The 21,233-nt window shown below is 45.4% G+C and overlaps 1 long non-coding RNA gene across 1 annotated transcript in view; it reads left to right on the forward strand.

The window, feature by feature from the left end:
• Positions 1 to 19,609, forward strand: part of LOC138364118 (uncharacterized) — a 93,982-nt gene extending 74,373 nt beyond the window's left edge. Inside the window, exon 4 of the long non-coding RNA XR_011228307.1 lies at positions 19,176 to 19,609. This is a non-coding gene — a long non-coding RNA (uncharacterized lncRNA). The remainder of the gene's footprint in view (positions 1 to 19,175) is intronic.
• The last annotated feature ends 1,624 nt before the right edge of the window (positions 19,610 to 21,233 follow it).

Genomic DNA, 21,233 nt, shown 5'->3' on the forward strand with positions numbered 1-21,233 from the left:
TAGTGATGAAGAGATGAGTAGTATTTTTAATAAATATTTTCTGGGGGAGCCCTGTCGGCTCCCCGGAGCTATCCCAGGCTGATATGCTAATGTCAGACTTTGGCATCAGTCATGTGTATGGAGTTCTTAGGCCTACCGGGGACCACGGCCAGAACCGGGCCCCCTCAGAGAGGCAAGGGGAGCAATGGCCTATAGAAGCCCCCGTGTAGTTGGAAGCATTCTATGTCTGCCATCGACCGGAACAGGCACCCAGAAAGGTAAGCGCCCCAAAACAAACCCCTATTCTGGTTAAAATTGCTACCTAAAACCGAACTAGTGGATAGAACTCCCCAACCGAAAACAAGCAAACTAGTGTGACGTCACACACTGCCGCGCCGCTGTCTGCGCAGCTCCCCCCTCCCCGGGAGGGGGAAGGGGGAGCCCCAGACCCCCCGCGCCGGCTACCCACACCTAAGTTCTTGAGGCTGATGCTATAGGCGATGGTCGTGTGCTCTGGCTCCGGTGTCGCTACTGCACTGTGCTTTGCGTGTGGTGTTAGTTTTGCGGGTTTGGCTTCGACGGCTGTTCTGGTTCCTTCGGGGTTCCCCCTTCCGCCTCTCTCGCGATCGCAGAGTTCGACCCCCGGGGGACTTGCGTCGGTTGCTGCGTCACCGGCTTCCTCTTCGGGTTTTTCGGGGTTCAGTGCCTTGGCGCCTACCCGAGCCCTCGCTCGATGTGTACACGGATGCGTCGTCTCTCGGCTGGGGTTTTGTGACCAGTGCTCACCAGGCCGGCCAGGGGCGTTGGGATCCGTCCTTCCGTCGAGCTCACAGTACGGTGCGGGAGTTCGCGGCAGTGTGGTTTGCTCTGGGGAGGATTCGGGTGGCCCGCGGATCGACGATTCGGCTCCATTCGGACTGCTCTCCGGTGGTTCATTGCCTGAACCGCGGGGGTTCGATGCGGTCCTTGTCTCTTTGGGGTTGGTCGCTTCGGGTGACTCGTCTGCTGAGTTCTCGGGGTTTGGCTCTCCTGGCGGTTCACGTACGGGGCGTGTCCAACGTCTTGGCCGACGCCCTGTCTCGCTTCGTTCCCCTCTCCACGGAGTGGACGGTCGACGACGAGTCCTTCCGTTGGCTTTGCCAGACGTTCGGGCGCCCCGAGGTGGACCTCTTCGCGTCGGCGTGGTCGCGGCGTCTTCCCGTTTATGCGGCGCCCTTCCCCGATTGCGAGGCCGTCGGGGTCGATGCCTTTCGGCTCGACTGGTCGAGGTGGGGGTTCCTGTACCTCTTTCCCCCGGTTCGGCTGTTGCTCCAGGTCCTGACTCGCTTAGAGACTTACCGGGGGAGAGTTGTCCTTCTGGCCCCTTGGTGGCCGGCCCAGCCTTGGTTTCAGGCGCTGGTTGCTCGGTGTCCGAACCCGAGGGTTTTCCCGCGGCTCCGCCTCTTTCAGCAGATCGGGCCGGTACGTCATGTAGCTGGTTCGATCTTCTCCTCGAGTCTTCGCGTATGGTTTTTTTGACTCGAGTCTATCATCATCTCTATGGTGATCAGGTGGCCTCCTTGTTGGTGTCCCACCTGAGGGCTTCTTCTCGGCGGCAGTATGAAGTTTCCTGGCGGTCCTTCCGTTTCTTTTTGCGTCTTCGTCGTGTTAGCTCCTTGTCTGTTCGGGTGGTCTTGTCCTTCCTCTCGTGGTTATTTCAGGACCGTCATCTTATGCCTAACACTGTCGCTTCGTATCGTGCGGCGCTGGCGGAGCCGCTTCAGCTTGCTTTCGGTATCGATGTTACGTCTGCGCCGTTTCGCAAGCTGTCTCGTGCATTGTTTCACCTCCGGCCTGCTCATGCGTCGCCTGAGCCGTCCTGGTCTTTGGACAGAGTGCTCGCTTTCCTTTCATCTCCTCGTTTCGTTGTGGCCCCTTCGGTCCAGGATTGTTTTTCCAAGGCACTTTTCTTGTTGGCTTTGGCCTCTGGGGGTCGGGTAGGGGAGCTTCATGCTCTCCTCCGGCGCAGGGGTTTCTGCTCTTTTGGTCGTGGTGATAGTTTTGTTCGTTTGCAGCCGTCTCCTTCTTTTCTGGCAAAGAATGAGACTGCTGCGTTCCGGAGGGGTCCATGGGTGGTTGATGCTTGGTTGGTCAGGCCGGGGGTGCATCATGTTTTGTGTCCGGTTGCGGCGCTTCGCCGTTATTTGCGCGCCACAGCTTCTGTGTCCGGGGACGCGCTGTGGGTTGATCCGGTTTCCCTTCTTCCCTGTTCGCGGGTTCGGGTCTCTCAGGTCGTCCGCAGGGTTAGGTCCAGCCAGCCTGCGGTCTATCCCCGTGCCCATGACGTTCGTAAGTTCGCGGCTCTTGCTGCCGTCTTTGGGAATATGTCTTGGTCTGATATTCGGGCGCGGGGATTTTGGCGGTCGAACAGGGTCCTGGCTGCTCGTTACCTTGTGAATGTCCCTGGGCCTCGTCGGGCCTGTGTTGCTTTGGGTCGGCGGTTGCAGCCAGTTGTCTCGGCTTCGAGTTGAGGGGTGAGCGACGACCGCCTCCCGGGTAAGTCCCTCTTTTTCTGTCTGTGGGTAGTTAGCTCCGGGGAGCCGACGGGGCTCCCCCCAGAAAACCAGCGTTGAATGTAATGAAACGCCATTTTCTGGGTGAGTCCCGGAGGCTCCCCGGCATCCCTCCCTCCCTCCGGTCGGCGGTTTTTCGCGTTTTTGACATCCAGCCTCAAGAACTGAGGTGTGGGTAGCCGGCGCGGGGGGTCTGGGGCTCCCCCTTCCCCCTCCCGGGGAGGGGGGAGCTGCGCAGACAGCGGCGCGGCAGTGTGTGACGTCACACTAGTTTGCTTGTTTTCGGTTGGGGAGTTCTATCCACTAGTTCGGTTTTAGGTAGCAATTTTAACCAGAATAGGGGTTTGTTTTGGGGCGCTTACCTTTCTAGGTGCCTGTTCCGGTCGATGGCAGACATAGAATGCTTCCAACTACACGGGGGCTTCTATAGGCCATTGCTCCCCTTGCCTCTCTGAGGGGGCCCGGTTCTGGCCGTGGTCCCCGGTAGGCCTAAGAACTCCATACACATGACTGATGCCAAAGTCTGACATTAGCATATCAGCCTGGGATAGCTCCGGGGAGCCTCCGGGACTCACCCAGAAAATGGCGTTTCATTACATTCAACGCTGGTTTTGTATCTGTATTTACTAAAGAGGAACTTGACAATATGCCTTCAGCCGAACAAGTCTATGTGGGTGGGGACGAGGACAGGTTGACGAGTTTAGAAGTTACCAGGGAGGATGTTCTTAAACAAATAGTAAAACTCAAACCAAACAAATCATCAGGGCCGGATGAAGTGTTTGCCAGGGTGCTTAAAGAATGCAAAGAGGAGCTTCGTGACCCACTGTCAACCATATTTAATAAATCAATAGAGTCAGGCAGAGTGCCAGAGTTTTGGAAAGTTGCTGATATGATACCAGTTTTTAAGAAAGGAGATAGATCACTTGCGTCTAACTATCGACCAATTAGCCTAACGTCTATTGTGGGAAAGTTACTCGAATCTATAGTAGCAAATAAAATTCGTCTTCATCTTGAAAAACATAAATTAATAATTGAGTCGCAACATGGTTTTATAAATGGCCGTTCATGTTTAACAAATTTGTTATCTTTTTATTCTAGCATTGTTGAGGCAGTTGATAGTGGTAAGGATTGCGATGTTGTGTACCTTGAATTTAGCAAAGCTTTTGATACAGTGCCACATGAAAGACTGATTAAAAAGATAGAGTCTCATGGTATTGGGGGTGCTATATTAAGCTGGATTAGGGCATGGCTATACCAAAGGAAACAGAGAGTTAGTATAAATGGAGTCAAGTCAGAGTGGGAAAATGTTGTAAGTGGGGTGCCTCAGGGCTCTGTCCTGGGACCTCTGTTGTTTATAATATATATAAATGATTTAGATTCAGGTTTGAGTAGCAACATTTGCAAATTTGCTGATGATACGAAAATCGGTAAGGAAATTAATTCGGAGGAGGACTCGCTATCACTTCAAGTTGATCTAGATAGGGTTTTGAAATGGTCGAAGGATTGGCAGATGCAGTTTAATGCTGATAAATGTAAAGTTCTGAGGTTAGGTAATGATGATAGGGTTACAAGATACGAGCTAGATGGTGTTGAGATTGCGAAGTCGAATTGCGAAAGGGATCTGGGAGTTATGATTAGTAAGAATTTAAAACAAAAGGATCAATGCATAAATGTTCGTAATAAGGCAAATCGGACACTTGGATTTATTAATCGCAGCGTTAGTAACAAGACACCTGGTGTGGTTCTCAAGCTATATCTTGCTCTAGTTAGGCCCCATTTAGATTATTCTATTATTTTGATCCTCAGAGCCAATCCTTATCCCGAAGTTACGAATCTAATTTGCCGACTTCCCTTACTGGAACACTTCGGCCCCATTTAGATATAGATCAGATTGGGGGTTAGATCAGGGGATTCCTTCCTACAGAAGGATTCCTTCCTCCTTAGATTCCTTCCTACAGAAGGAATAGAAAAACTGACTTCGAAAGCGTATCAAGTCTGTCTGAAACATGTTCCTTTGAGGAAAGCCAGAAAGAGATCCAACGTAGAAAGAGAACGCAGACACTATAAACGCAGGAAAAAAATAACGGAACTGCTTATGCAGACAGGAATTTCCCGTCAAAGAACGAATAATTTAAATAGGGAGATTGAAGAAATCGAGCGGAAATTGAAACACTCATACGAGACTGAAGAAAGGCAGTTAGAACAGAAAGCAATTCAGGAAATAAAGAAAAATCCAAAATACTTCTTCACATATGCAAAATCAAAAGCAAAAACCACTGCCAGTATTGGACCTATTCGTACAAGTGAAGGTTCATACACAGAGGATGACAAAGAAATTAGTGAAATCCTAAAAAAGCAGTATGAGGACATGTTTAGCACTCCAATAAACAACATGAAAGTGGAAGATCCAGACAATTTCTTTATGCGGGATATTCAAACCCCTGTAAATATAACTGATATCAACACGAGCGCACTAAATTTTGAAAGAGAAATTGAAAACATGCCCATGCACTCGGCCCCAGGTCCAGACTCATGGAATTCAATATTTATAAAGAAATGCAAAGTGCCGGTAGTACAGGCGCTCAGTATAGTGTGGAGGAAGAGCTTGGACACGGGGAAGATACCAGATGCACTTAAAGTAGCAGACATAGCCCCTCTACACAAGGGAGGGAGCAAAGCATTGGCAAAGAATTATAGACCAGTTGCACTAACATTGCACATAATAAAAGTATTTGAGAGAGTGATTAGGATTCAGGTCACCATTTTCATGGAGACCAATGACCTTCATAACCCAGGCCAACATGGATTTCGAGCGGGAAGATCGTGCCTCTCACAGCTACTTGAGCACTACGACAAAGTCACTGAGGCATTAGAAGAAAAACAGAATGCTGATGTGATATACACGGACTTGGCAAAGGCTTTCGATAAATGTGACCATGGCATGATAGCACACAAAATGAAGTCAATGGGAATAACCGGTAAAGTAGGATGCTGGATACTCAGTTTTCTGTCAAACAGGACTCAGCGAGTAACGGTCAACCATATAAAATCTAGTCCAAGTGCAGTTAAAAGCTCTGTACCTCAGGGTACAGTCCTTGCACCGCTGCTTTTCCTTATTCTCATATCAGATATAGACAAAAATACAAGTCACAGCTTCGTATCTTTCTTTGCAGATGACACAAAAATTAGTCTGAAATTACCTCGGCTGAAGACATTGAAAAACTTCAAGCGGATATTAATAAAGTTTTCGACTGGGCATCAGAAAATAACATGATGTTTAACAGTGATAAATTCCAGGTACTCAGGTATGGTAAAAATGAGGGCCTTAAACATAATACAGGGTACAAAACACAATCAAATGTACCCATAGTAAGAAAACAGCATGTAAAGGATTTGGGAATAATGATGTCTGACGACCTAACGTTTAGGGAGCATAACCAAGCAAATATTGCGACAGCCAGAAAAATGATAGGATGGATTACGAGAACTTTCAAATCTAGGGATCCCATCACAATGGTTGTACTCTTCAAGTCACTTGTGTTGTCCCGTCTTGAGTACTGCTCAGTACTCACTTTCCCCCTTCAGAGCAGGAGAGATTGCTGAAATAGAGGGAATACAGAGAACATATACGGCACGCATAGACGCAATAAAGTACCTAAATTATTGGGATCGTCTCAAAGCCCTCCAAATGTACTCACTAGAAAAAAGAGGAGAGAGATATCAAATAATATACACCTGGAAGATACTGGAGGGCCAAGTACCAAATCTACACAGTAAAATAACAACATACTGGAATGAACGATATGGAAGAAAATGCAGAATAGAACCAGTGAAGAGCAGAGGTGCCATAGGCACAATCAGAGAACACTGTATAAACATCAAAGGTCCATGGTTGTTCAACACCCTCCCAGCAAGCATAAGAAATATTGCCGGAACAACCGCGGACATCTTCAAGAGGAAACTAGATTTATTCCTCCAAGGAGTGCCGGACCAACCGGGCTGTGGTGGGTATATGGGCCTGCGGGCCGCTCCAAGCAACAGCTTAGTGGACCAAACTCTCACAAGTCAAGCCTGGCCTCGGGCCGGGCTTTGGGAGTAGAAGAACTCCCAGAACTCCATCAACCAGGTATCAACCAGGGGGTGCGCAGAGTGGCGATCTTAGGTATAGGGAGCGATTCAATACTTCTGCGGGTATACGAGGCTCACATCCTGTGTCTCAGGACTCCTTTAAACAGACCTCATTTTTAAAGAAAATCGTTGGCAACATTCTTAAAGTGTGAGAGCCTCAGTATTGAGTTATCTACCAAGGATGGCACACAGTTTGCCACCAGACTAGTACCCAAGCCGAGAGGTATGAGCTACGAGTAGAGGCTATGGGAATTAAACCTCACTTCGCTGGAAGAGACAAGAGTTAGGGGGGACATGATCACCACATTCAAGATTCTCAAGGGAATTGATAGGGTAGATAAAGACAGGGTATTTAACACAAGGGGCACACGCACTAGGGGACACAGGTGGAAACTAAGTGCCCAAATGAGCCACAGAGATATTAGAACATTTTTAGTGTCAGAATGGTTGACAAATGGAATGCATTAGGAAGTGAGGTGGTGGAGGCTGACTCCATACACAGTTTCAAGTGTAGATATGATAGAGCCCAATAGGCTCAGGAACCTGTACACCTGTTGATTGATGGTTGAGAGGCGGGACCAAAGAGCCAGAGCTCGACCCCTGCAAGCACAATTAGGTGAGTACAGCATGAGCTAACAGCATCGCTGTTCAGCTTGTGACTACGGCATCGTCTAAAATTGTCAAAATATATATGTAACTGGTATTATTTAGCCATGATAGTATTAGAGAGGAGCCTGACTGTGATAAAGACTGTGTACAATTTCCAGATATCAGTGAACACAATGCTGTTGTGGGATAGGTTGGACATGTATATGAGTGGGAGGTTATAAATAGGAGCTGCCTCATATGGGCCAATAGGCCTTCTGCAATTACCGTTATTCTTATGTTCTCATGTTCTGTTCAAGATGTTCACAGCACTATGCAGGTAGCCACAGCATCCTACCATTGTTTGGTCCATCTTAGAATCTTGAAATGACTTCTCATGTTCCTTTACAGAATAAACTTGTGGAAAATTATTAATTTACAGGATTTAGTGACCAGGATTCTGATAATAGGATTGTGGTGATAATTAGCCCTGTTTGCAGTATGGTGGGAGGAGTAATCTTGGTGAGGGAGGTAGCATCGTCTGCTAATTCTGTGTGGCAACCTGTTATTGTCTGGACTCAGCATACCAGCTTAGTGGTTCGCTATGGTGAAAACAAATGTAGATTCTTATACTGTATATGATGTGTGTGTATAGTGTAATAACAGCAAAAGGAGTACAGGCATACCTCAGTTTAAGAGTTTAATTGGTTCCTGGAGACGCCTCGTATTCCAAAAACTCGCATTCCGAAGCTAATTTTCCCATAAGAAATAATGGGAAATGAATTAATCCGTTCCTGACTACCCCAAAAACCCCACATCAAACTAAATGTTTATACCTAATTCATCTAAATAAACCTACAAAACTATGTTCAAGTTATTACTTACCTTGCTGTTGAATGCTGTAGGCATATGGAAGATGGTGAGGAGGTGGGAGGAAGAGAGGAGTTACTGTTTGGAAGGGGAGTCCCCTTCCATTATCACATCAGGCAGTGAGGACTTCACTGGTATGCACACTCTGGCACATTTTGCCTGCATACCACTAGGACTTGCTTGTTTTACTAAGAATTTGTCTAATGACACTTGTTTTTCCCTACATTTTAACACTTGTCTGTAGTAAGACATCACATTATCATTTAAAAGGTCAATGCAATGGCCTGCTACAGCTTTATCTGGGTGAGTTTTTTCAACAAAACTTTGTAGTTCTTCCCATACTTTACACATTTTCTTAATCAAGAAGGGACATCCTCTACTGCCTCTACTCACAGCTATTTTCTTAGGTTGAACCTTTCCAATGGCTTTCTTGAGACCCATGGCAAGATATATAATGACAACTTTTATGCTGAAATGGCCAAAAAAAACGATAAAAAATTGTAAATCCTTGTGAAGAATTCAGGTGGGATAGTCACTGGACATGAGACACTGGTAAACTGAGGCGCGATCGTCATGCCACCACGCGCCAGTCGGCCTGTACACGTATCAACAAACTCGCGTTGCGAGGTAACCCTCGCCTTCCGAGACATATTTTCCGAGGAAATCCTGCTCGTCTTCCGAAAAACTCGCATACAGGGACAATCGCATTCCGAGGTACCACTGTATGTTGGGAGAAGGATTGTTGCCGAGTGAGGTGTTGGTGAAAGAGGGAGTGAGGTGGCGTCTGCTAGTGACCCTGAGGGCTTCATCGCTCAGCGCCCATAATTTGCTCAACTTCTCAGCTCCATCATGGCTATAGTATGTCACATACAATATTTAATTTTATTTTACCATGATCAGAGGCTACAATTTAACAATATAAGAGAAAATAATTTTTGCACAGAATTTATTTTCGGGGCACCACAGAATTGTCATTTATTATGGCCGTACAGCATGGTGGTTAAGTCTAGCCAACCTGCTATCTGTTCGCACGCCCATGACGTTAGGGAGTTTGCTGCTTTGGCTGCCGTGTTTGCCATTTCTTGGGTCAATATTCGGGCGCAGTGCTTTTGGAGGTCGAAAAGTTCTCAGTGATCTCTGGAGGCTCCCAGTCACCCTCCCTCCCTCCCTCCTGCTGACTTTTTTTTTCGCATTGTTTGGATGCTTAGCTTCCGAACTGGATTGCTAGGTAGCCGGCACAAGGGGTCCAGGGCTCCCCCATCACCCTAGCGGGGAGGGGATGGCTGCGCATACGAGTGGTGCGACGGCAAAGTGTGATGTTTGCTTGTTTCCCTTGTTAACTTGGGACTGGTGGGTGTTTTGCCTCTCAGGTTTTTGGTTGCAGTTTTCTTACCATGTGGGGTCTGTTTTGTTATGCCTACTTCTCTGGATGCCTAACTCTATTGGATGGCAGATAAGGAAAACCCCCAACCATGGGGTGTTTTCCAGGGCCATTCCTCCCTGTACCTCTCTGAGGGGGCCAGGTTCTGGTTTGTGGTCCCCGGTAGGCTGAACTCCATTGACTAATGCCCTGATCGTGCTCAAGTCATTAACAGTGCTGTGCCTTGTGGTGTGGTCCTGTCCTGTGGTGATGTGTTAACCAGGAGTAATTTCACAAGTACTCGGGGCTGCATATGCCTAGGGTTCCTTTCCCTAGGTGCCCAGTAGGTATTGCCCTTGTGGCTTGGGGTTATCTTCCACAAGTCGCTTGGGGTCTGCCTCTGTGGAATCTTTTGCTTCTCGGTAATTGCCCGCCCTTGGTGTCAGCTGGGGTGTTTCTTGCACCACTTGTTTTGTCACTGGTAGGGGCACAAGGTACTGTGCAGCTAGTTTTCACCAGATTATAGCGATCGGCTATGTTCCACCTGGGTCGTTGTCCCTCATGCGGGAGTTTTCTTTTATTTTTGTTTCCTGCCTGGTGGGGGTCTGCCCCTTGGTGTTGGTACCCCTTCTATATAAATTGGTGGTCCTACTAGGTCGCTGTGAGTGTACACGTCCCGAGGGTTCAACTGTTAGTAGTTCGCTGGATAGTTTGGGGTGCCGGTTATCAGTATCTTGCCTGGGCTTCCCTTAGCAGAGCATCTAAGGGCCCTGGAAATCCCCTTTAGGGCTCTGTGGTCCGATGGATGCATCCTCTGGGTCCCATCTCACTTCGTGTGAGTTTGAGGGTTGCTCTGTCCCCTTGTTTCAGGGTGACAATCACCAATTTGTACCTCCCTCATGCTGCCTGTTGGGTCTGTAACACCTTTGACCCGGAGTCCTGCGAGTGGTGTTCCTTGCTTGTACTCCAGTTCATCCAATCCACTGATCTTGATACTCGGGTGTGGTGTTTGTGTGTTACTGAGGAAGTCTTGGTTGTAGGGTTGATGTAAAGTCATGACTTGGTTACTGACTTTAATACTTAATATGATTACATGACTAGTAGCTACCAAGCTTGGCGGGCGTCCTGTACGCGCTCTCTCTGGCGTCCCAGCCGCCGCACATAGAAAACGGATGGTACCATTTTCTGTGAACATGACATCCCTCCTTTTCTTTAAAAAGAATGAATACAGGATGTCTACCATGCTTGTAGCACAAAGCAAAGTTATTGACACAAAGTAAGTTATTACCATATCAAGAGATACTGCATACATTTAACATTAATTAAGCACACAAAGAATTTAAACAACTTAATCTTTTCCACAAAGGATTTCAATGTTAAAAATACATATGCAATGTTAAACAAACATGAAAGAAACTGTACTACAAAGTTACAAAATATTGAATGAGATATCTGCATTATTCAAACAATATTAAATTTAGTTTAGCACAATAAGTAAATACTTTTCATTACATAGGAACACAATTAATCATCAAATCGTGTAGGGCGTTTAACATGACGTTTAGGACGAGAGTCCTTAAATGCAATAACATCCCTTGATGAATTGTTTGTCGGGTTATAACTATTTTTTTCTTTTTCTTTTGCACGACTTTGCACTTCATCATTTTCTACACTAGTTGGAATCACTTTGAAATAAGCCATATTACGTGTTATACTATGATCTCTATTACTAGCTGTTACCATAGTTCCTTTTACACTAATCACTTTATATGGTTTTGTATCATACGGCATATCTAACTTTCCCTCTTTTTTTCTTTTTAACGAGAACAGTGTCACCAACCTTTATGAACTGTTCCTTTGCACGTTGATCATGAGCAATTTTCATTTTGCCCTTGGCTAGTGCATCCTTCTGAGCGAGACGTTTATCCGTTACCTCGGCTGGCATGACGGGTAGTGCGATTCTCATAGGACGTCCAAATAAAAGTTCACCAGGTGACTTGCCCAGTGTTCCATGTGGTGTTGCACGGTAGTTCCTGAGAAAAGCATACATAGCTTGTTTCCAGGATCGTCCTTCGGCATGAGCACAGCGTACCGCTTTCATGAGAGGTTGCATGAATCTCTCAACTTCTCCATTTGCTTGAGGATGTAGTGGCATCACACGGCGATGTTTGAATCCAATATGCTCAGCAAAGTTGACAAAGTCTTGTCCATTGAATGGCGGTCCATTGTCCGTCTTGACAACTTCAGGAATGCCAAAGTTTGAAAAGATCTTGTCGAGTTTCGGGATGACGGCCTTTGCAGATGTGGAATTGATGATTTCTACTTCTGGATAACGTGAGTGGTCATCAATGACTACCATCAAGTACTCTCCAGTCGGTAGTGGTCCGCAGAAGTCCATCGATACTTCCGTCCATGGTGCAGCAGGTAGTGGTGAAGGTTGTAGAGGTGTTGGTCTTGAAGTATCCACTGCAGCTTGGCAAGGGACACAGGCATCATGCATATCCTTTGCTTCACGATCAATGCCAGGAAACCACACCTTTTCTCGTAGCAGCTGTTTGGTCCTAACAAGACCTTGGTGTCCTTGATGTGCAAGCTTCAGAGCACGTTGCTGGAGAACAGCTGGAATAACGATACGAGTACCTCGCAGCACAGTGTCGCGTTGTTGCGTAACACTTAATTCTGTCTGGATGCGTTCAAGTGCTTTGAGTGCATCTTGGTCAACTCCTGAGGGTGGGATGCGTGGAAACTTTTTCTTAGTCAATGCATCCACTGTTGCTTGCAGAGTTGGGTCCTCTAGGGTTGCAGTACGGATTTCATCAAGAGTAAGAGCCTTAGGGACTGCATCACAGGTTACAGAGTGTACATATTCCTCGGCAACTTGCTGATGCTTGGTGATGGTGAAACTGTTGGCAGGATGTCGACTGATGTAATCAGCGGGATTGCCTGCACCCGGCTTGTATTTCACCGTAAAGTTGTATGGTTGCAGACGAAGAGCCCATCTCTCAATGCGAGCTGGTGATTTGGACTTTGGATTATTGAAGATGGTCTCCAACGGTTTGTGGTCAGTGACCATCGTGGTGAAGGGCGCACCAAGCAGATACACATTGAAGTGTTCACAGCCCCATACAAGAGCAAGAGCTTCCTTCTCTGTCTGACTGTATCGTTGCTCAACATCTGTGAGAGAACGGCTGGCGTAGGCAATTACTACTCTGGAATCTGGTTGACCAGGTTTGTGTTGGGCTAAAACAGCACCTAAACCAACAGGACTAGCATCCACTGTTAACTCAGTGTCCATTGATGGGTCAAAATACGCAGCAGTCGCATTCTCTACTAGTGCATCTTTCACAGCATCAAATGCATTTTGCTCGATATCGCTCCAGTACCATGATGCATTTTTCTTCAGGAGCTCACGTAGAGGCTTCGTAATGGTAGCAAAATCTGGAATGAAGCGAGAACAGTAGTTTGCCATTCCCAGAAAACTATGTACTTCAGTGGACGTTGAAGGAGGTGCAGCGTTCTTGATATCTGCAACTTTCTTAGGATCTGGAGACAGACCTTTGTCACTAAGTACATGTCCAAAGAATTCAATTTTATGTTGATTGAACTCACACTTTGCTCGGCTTAACGTCAAATTCTTTTCTCGTAAGCGTTGCAATGTTGCACGAAGAGCTTTGTCGTGTTCAGCTTGGGTACGGCCATAAACAATGATGTCATCAGACATGTTGTCAGCATTAGGTATGTCTTGCAATACCTGGCTGATGATGTGCTGGAATACCTCGGCAGCACTGTTAATACCAAAACTCAGGCGCTTGTACCTATACAGACCTCGATGTGTCGTAAACGTTGTGATGAATCGACTCTCCTCATCAAGTTCAAGCTGATGATAGCCCTTGTTTAAATCTAACTTGCTGAATACAGTTGCACCATTCAAGCGGTAGATCATATCATCTACAGTCGGTGTAGGATGGCGTTCACGCATTATTGCCTTGTTGGGAACACGCATGTCCACACAAATGCGTATCTCATCTGGATTCTTCGGCTTTGGTGGAGTGACAATTGGGCTTACCCATGGTGTTGGGCCTGTTACTGGTTTAATGATATCTAGCTCCATCAGCCTATCCAGTTCGGCATCGACTTTCTTGCGAGTATGGAATGGTTGTCGGCGATGTGGTTGGGCAACTGGAATTACATCTGGGTTGATATGCAGATGTACTTTGCTATCAGTATAACAACCTATGGATTTAAATCGATCAGAAAATTCAGCAACAATACTATCAACATTGTTTGCAGATTCCACTGCTACAGCATTAGAAAGCTGAAGTAGTCCCAATTTGGTTGAAGTCTTGTAACTGAGTAAAGACTCCTTTGCATTCCTAACAACATGGAATGTAGTAATGAGCATTGCATTCTTTGACTTAATCTCTGCAGTGAAAGTTCCAATCACTGGCAAGGCTACCTTTGAAGCATAGGCAGTGGCTTTGCCATTATAGTTCTCAAGCTTTGGGAACTGTTTTTTAAATTTCTCATAGTGGCACTCAGCAATGGTATCAATGTTTGATCCAGTGTCAATGAGAACCTTGAGACAAATACCAGCAATGTATACACATGTCTCTGGGTTGTTTGGAAGATCATTCCATTCTGTGATTGCTTGTACTCCATAAGTATAATCACATTCACTGTCATCTGAGACTGGTTGTAATGAAATGTTGTCTTGTACATTAGTTAACATTCTTGATATGAGGTGCAATATTGTGTTTACCACCTCGACCCCTATGACCTGATCCTCGTACAGTGCTTTTATTCATTGACTGTGGTTTCTTTAGTGCAGAACGACACATAGCACCAAAATGACTTAGTTTTCCACACTCATAGCACTTCTTACCTTGAGCAGGACAAACATTATCTTGGTGTGGGTAGTCTCCTCCACAATTGTAACATTTATTGTTGACACCCTCTGATGTGGGTCGTTGTGACTGCTTGAGCCTTGTTCCTTGACCCCAGTTGTGACGTGGTTCTCGGCTAAATTTACTGTTAGGTTTGCCATGATATCTTCTTTGATCACGGTGTCCTCCCTGAACCTTACGTACCTCATCACTGTTAGTAACAAGTGGCAGAACCGTTATTAGCACTGCACTCCATGACACGAGCATCACGTGCAGCATCTTCCATTCGACGAGCCATATCCAGTATCTTGGTAAGAGAACTGTCATCATCAACAAGTTCTAGAGCTCTTCGACGAAGACGTGTAGATGTGCATGATTCAATTATTTGCTGTTTGATTTCTTTGTCAACATCAGCAAACTCACAATGGGCTGCTAAACCCTGCAGACGTGTGTGGTATTGATCCACAGTTTCATTAGAGAGTTGTTTTGCTCTCCTGAAATGCATAATTTCCATAGCAGTATTTTGCCTTGGTTTGAAATGCTCTGTTAGTTTGGCTTTGGCAGTGTCATAATCTTTGGCACCACCAGTGTCTTTCAGTGTGTCAAAGATGTCACAAACTCTATCACCTGCATAATGAAGTAGAAAGGCACGCTTTCTTTCAGCACTTTTGATGTCAGAAACTATCAACAAATTTTCAAACCTTTTAAGCCATTTGACCCACCTCTGTGACAGGTTTGTCTGGTCACAGTCAGGATCAAATGCAGGAAACTGAGGTATATTTGCCATTTTTACTGAATAAATGTAACTTATCACTTAAATGTTCCTCAGAATATTAAACACTTACTGCACTGTATATGTTAGTCAAGAATTCACTGTAATTACTTTAATTTTGCAAAGCACACAAGCATTTTAATGCAAAAGTTCACAACAGTGCACAATATAGCAGCAACTGACTTCTTACCTAGCCCTTGTGTACATGTGTTGTTCCTACTCACAGCAGCAGCACAGCAGTTGGCACAGCAGTTGGCACAGCAGTTGGCACAGCAGTTGGTACAGCAGCAGTTGGTACAGCAGTTGGTGCAGCAGTTGGTACAGCAGTTGGTTCAGTGTGATGAATTTTGTAGCACGAAGCGTCGTTTCGTAACCAAAACATCAGGTTTTGTACACATCAAAGCGTCGTTTCGTACACAACGTCGGCAGATTCCTCAGTACAGTTTCTTCAGCACAGCTTGGGTAGCACACAGCTTGGGTAGCACACAGCATCGGTTAGCACACAGCATCGTTTAGCACACAGCATTGGTTAGCACACAGCATCGGTTAGCATACAGCATCGGGTATGGCGCTCACAGCTTCTCTTCCTCCTCCAGGCAGCATGCTTCTCCCTTGTGTTTGAAACTGAACAAATACCTGCGTTCACAGTTCATCCTCGTCGCCAATGTGGTGTTTGTGTGTTACTGAGGAAGTCTTGGTTGTAGGGTTGATGTAAAGTCATGACTTGGTTACTGACTTTAATACTTAATATGATTACATGACTAGTAGCTACCAAGCTTGGCGGGCGTCCTGTACGCTCTCTCCTCTGGCGTCTCAGCCGCCGCACATAGAAAACGGATGGTACCATTTTCTGTGAACATGACATCAGGTGCAGGCAGCTTTGGCGTTGCATGCGTGTTTTAGGTTGCTGCAGTGCGCTGGGTTGGTTACTAACCAGGATGCCCTGAGCCTGCCCGGTTTTGCATATAGGGACTCGAACTTGGGGTTGTTATCGCCTCAACTTTGTTTCGTCCATGTCTCCCTTGTCCTTCCCCTGCTGTTCCTCGACCCTCTGCACCCAGTTCTGAAGTGTCTAAGGGTTTCAGAGTCGGGGCAGGGTTTAGTTGGTGGTGAGATTCGAGCAGTTTCAGGGGATGCTCCTTCTGGTGTGATGACGGAGGCATTCGAGCCTTTTTCTCCAGCCGGTGCTTCTGGGTGTGACCAATGGGCCCTGTTTGTTCCAACTTTTCCGGTGGACTCTGTCTTATTTCTTGAGGCACAGGGTTTGCAGGATGACTCGGCCCCGGGTCCTAATGTGGAGGTTCCCGAGGCAAGGGAGGGGTTGACATGGGGGGCTTGGGCTCCATTTGACCCCTCTTGGGTGTTGGTACCCTATGAGCGAGGTTTGTTGTTGCAGGGGGGTGGGATTTTCTTATCCCCTCCCTCCCTATACGATTTTGATATAGCATCAACCCCTTCCCGGGATCCCTCTGGTACTTCTGTCCCTCACTTCCAGAGGTTTTCGGCCTCCCGCATCGTGCCCCATTAGGTGCGGGAGGCCATTGCGGCTCGAGGCCATCTCCTGCATGACCTGGATTGTGCCTCAATAATGGATCCTGCCTCATTTGTGATTGGTTTTTCCTTTCCTTACTGGGTGCATTACGAGGTTCTGGAGTCATCCTCTTTGGCAGAATAGCCTATATTTTCAATGGCGGCATGGCATACGTTCTGTCGGTCCCACATGCTTGAGTGGCGAGAGGCCCTGATGGTGGTTCAGGTTTACCCGGGGGGCGAGATTGAACGCTTCACTGGTTGTTTGTTCGTCCCTGCCCTTCTTTTGGGATGTCGGCCTGTGTAACTTTGTGTACAGGTTCCCTCCCTTTCGGCTGCCCTGGTTGCTGAGGATTTACTCATCCGTGACCATTAGGCTTCGGTCTTGCGTTTCTTTTCCCTTCTCAAGCTGTCTTCGGACTGGCTTAAGGAGGACATGGAGGCGTTGGTTGCTGATCCTAGTTCTGGTGCATTGGTCGCAGTGGTGCGGGCGTCAGCTGCCTTGTTGAAGCTGTTTGTGCCAATCCTAAGGGAGGCAGAGTCTCTGTTTTTTGCTTCTCGTTTTGGGTGCCATCAGGCGGTGCTCGCTCAATCCTTAGAATCCGCTTGAGCTCTGGCTCTTAGGTTTTCTATGCCCATTTTGCCCTTTCTTTTTGCACAGTATGCATTGGTGCAGTTTCTGCAAACGGAGGTTTCTAGTTGTCCTCCCATGTCGGACTTTTTGGTTCTTAGGGGGGGGGGGCCCGTGGGGTTTCTTCCCAAAAAGGTCATGCCCAGGGCTCGAGATTGCTCTTATCGTGGTATGCCAGTGGTGCCAATTTCAGAGTCGGAACAGCCTTCCGGGCTGACGTCGTCTGGTTGGCGCGGTAATCGCTCTGCTCATCTATCAGCTTTTCATAAGGGGCTTCGGCCCTTTTGTTGGTCATCCTATTGACGAGGCAATTGGGAGGGAGAGGTTCGTGCAGTTTGCTCGTGCCTGGTCCCACGATTTGTCGGCTTTTCAAGTCGCTTCATGCAGCTTGCAGTGGCATTGGGTGGCCCCTCCTTCTTCGGGGGCTCGGAGCTGGCAGGGCAGGCTTTCTCTCTGTTGGGTCACCTTGGAGTGGGTTTGCTTGGGTGTGGACAAAAGTCCTCATCCCTCAGGTCGGTTTCCCACCTGTTTCTGGTTCTGAAAAGAGACTGTGCAGACAATGCGGTACATTCTGGACTTGTTCAATCTGAACCCCTGGGTCTATTGCTCCTGCTTTCGGATGACTTCTTTGTCCGGCTTCTCTTGGAACTGGGCGCTTGGATGGTGTCCCTGGAGCGAGTGGCAACCACCTCCCGGGAAAGTCCCTCTTGTTTTTATCTTTGGTTAAGTAGCTCCAGGGAGCCAAAGGGGCTCCCCCAGAAAACCAGCGTTGAATGTAATGAAACGCCATTTTTTGGGTTAGACCCGGAGTCTTCCCGGCAACCCTCCCTTCCTCTGGTCGGAGGTTTTTTCGCAGTTTTTGACATCCAGCCTCTGAACTTGGGGATGATAGCTGGTGTGGGAGGTCTGGAGCTCCCCATTCCCCCTTCTGCGGAAGGGGGAGCTGCACTGACAGCGGCACGGAGATGGTTGTGACATCATGCTCGTTTGTTAGTGTTTAGTTTGGAGAGTTCTTCTTCAACAATTTGGCTTTCAGTAGCAATTTTTTAACCAGATAGGTAGGTACCCCAAAACAAACCCTTTCTTGGGTGCCTGTCTCGGTCGATGGCAGACATTAGAATGCTTCCAACCTCACAAGGCTTTCTATAGGCCATTGCTCCTCGTGCCTCTCTGAGGTGGGGCCTAGGTTCTGGTTTGTGGTCCCTGTTAGGCCTAAGAACTCCATTCACTTGGCTGATGCCACGGTCTAATACGCTCATATCAGCCCGGATAGCTCTAGGGAGCCTCTGGTCTCACCCAGAAAATGGCATTTCATTACATCAATGCTGGTCTTTTAGGTTCAGATAGACAGTTGGCCAACCATCTCTTTCCTGTAGAATCTCTGTGATTCATAAAAACTAAGTAGATTTGTTACACAGGATCTTCCTGTTCGAAAACCATACCGTCTGTCCATTATGATGTCATTATTGTACTCTCCAGGTGTTCTAACCCATTGTTGTGTTAACAACAATGGATCAACCCATTTGGTGTAGCTATTTTTTTTCTAATGTTTTAACTATCATATTTGTTAATGATACGGGTTTATAATTTAGAGGGTCTTTTTGGATACCATTTTTGTAGATTGGAATTATGTTTGCCATTTTCCATATACTGTATCTGCTAAGATTCCTGTGCGCAGGGATTTGTACCTGTTTGAAGTCTGCTGGCTGATATATTTTACCTATACTGTATATCTTTGTTTTATTTGGAGAAAGAACCATTATAGTATTGGAATTATTAAAAAAAAAATCCTATTTGGGAAATCTTTACTAGATTTCGAAGATTCTGTATTTGGTATTTGTTGACTTTAAACGACTTGGTAATCTCTCAATCTTTTCTTTCACAGCTCTTACGGTCACCAGAAGAAAGAATAATACATGCAGTGCCAGAAACCAGTGGCATTGAATAATACCTGCAGTGCCAGGACCCAGTGGTGTTGAATAATACCTGCAGTGTCAGCCCTCACACCACAGTGTCAGATATACTGCATACATGTTGTCAGCAGCATTATGAAACACATTATGCTGTAAGAAATACTACATGTAAATGGGTAAGACTGTCTTCAGCACACTCATGTGAATGACTATATGTATTATCAATATGTCATGCATTATTAACATCTCATGCACTATGGTAACAAAGGAAATGTGTATTTAAATTAAATTTGGTGTATCATTAATATAAAAATCTCGATATTTATTAGCTCATTGTGTATGTGGTACAGTATTGTTTTTAATACTATTGTTTGGCAAGAATACATTTTAAGATTTTCAAATTAATTATTTTATTATCAGGTTCTAATATAAAAAAGTTTAATATATATTTTCAGTTTTAAAACATTTCGTACTTTTTCTCCTATGTGAGCCATTGTAAATGTTGAGAAAGCATTAAAATAAATAATCTTTATACTGTATAGTAATTATGATTTTTTTCTTAGGTAATTTGCTCTTAAGCTCAAAAGGCTCTCCAAGTAAGATAATATATCAGTGTTCTAATGCTCAGAATTTATTTATTTATTCACATATTTACATGACTGTATTGGGGATTTAAAAATAAACAATGTGCATGGTACATTGGATCAGTAAGTTCTTGTAAAAATCACATACGTATATTTTTGCAAATGGCAAACCACATGAGGGTCCACTGTACCCGACTCTTGTGCTATGGTTATATTTATAATAAGACATCCATCAGTTCTGTGGTTATATTTATAATAAGACATCCATCAGTTCTGTGGTTATATTTATAATAAGACATCCATCAGTTCTGTGGTTATATTTATAATAAGACATTCCTCAGTTCTGTGGTTATATTTATAATAAGACATCCATCAGCTCTGTGGTTATATTTATAATAAGACATCCATCAGTTCTGTGGTTATATTTATTATAAGACATTCCTCAGTTCTGTGGTTATATTTATAATAAGACATTCCTCAGTTCTGTGGTTATATTTATAATAAGACATCCCAAATTCTGTGGTCATATTTGTAATAAGGTTCTGTAGTGAAACATCTTAATACTGTGGCTGTATTTATAATAAACCATCCCTCTCTGCTGTTGCTATATGTACAGTATGATAAATCAGTATAATTATAAATAAATTTATAATATATTTAATTTTCCTATACAAAGACATTTTGTTAAATCTTAAAAAAAAAAAAAATTGCCACAGGATTTGTTTTGTAATGTTTACAAAGTTATACACGGACACTTAACTTTCCTGCGTGTGAACGCATGTGGAGACATAGATTTTGTATGTTTGCTTTTACATTTGCTGATTCACAGGAAATATTGTAGAGTATATTTTATGTCTAGCACATTTATAATATAATAAGCACAATATTATCTCACTATTTATGAATAATACCAGTGGTTTACATATTGTAACTTTTTTTCATTCTCTTGTGTCTTGACAAGTAATTAAAGTACTTTATATTCCTACAAAAGTTAATTGGATTATTCCAATTGCTTATCTGATATTGAGTGCCATCTGTTGACAACAGAGTTAACACTATAACCTGTGTGCTCTATTCTGGTTACTCTATACTGATTGCTATGCAGTTATCTTGAGGTTATCTTGAGATAATTTCGGGCTTTGGTGTCCCCGCGGCCCGGTCCTCGACCAGGCCTCCACCCCCAGGAAGCAGCCCGTGACAGCTGACTAACACCCAGGTACCTATTTTACTGCTAGGTAACAGGGGCATAGGTGAAGAAACTCTGCCCATTGTTTCTCGCCGGCGCCCGGGATCGAACCCAGGATCACAGGATTACAAGTCCAGCGTGCTGTCCGCTCGGCCGACCGGCTCCCTAGTTACTTGAATTATTTATGTATCCGACAGTCCAAGTGTTTTTGGCATCTCTTAACAATATTTGCTTTAGTAATAAATAAAAGCTCATGCATT

This window comes from Procambarus clarkii, chromosome 12 (genome assembly GCF_040958095.1).
Source record: "Procambarus clarkii isolate CNS0578487 chromosome 12, FALCON_Pclarkii_2.0, whole genome shotgun sequence".
Taxonomy (NCBI): Eukaryota; Metazoa; Arthropoda; class Malacostraca; order Decapoda; family Cambaridae; genus Procambarus; species Procambarus clarkii.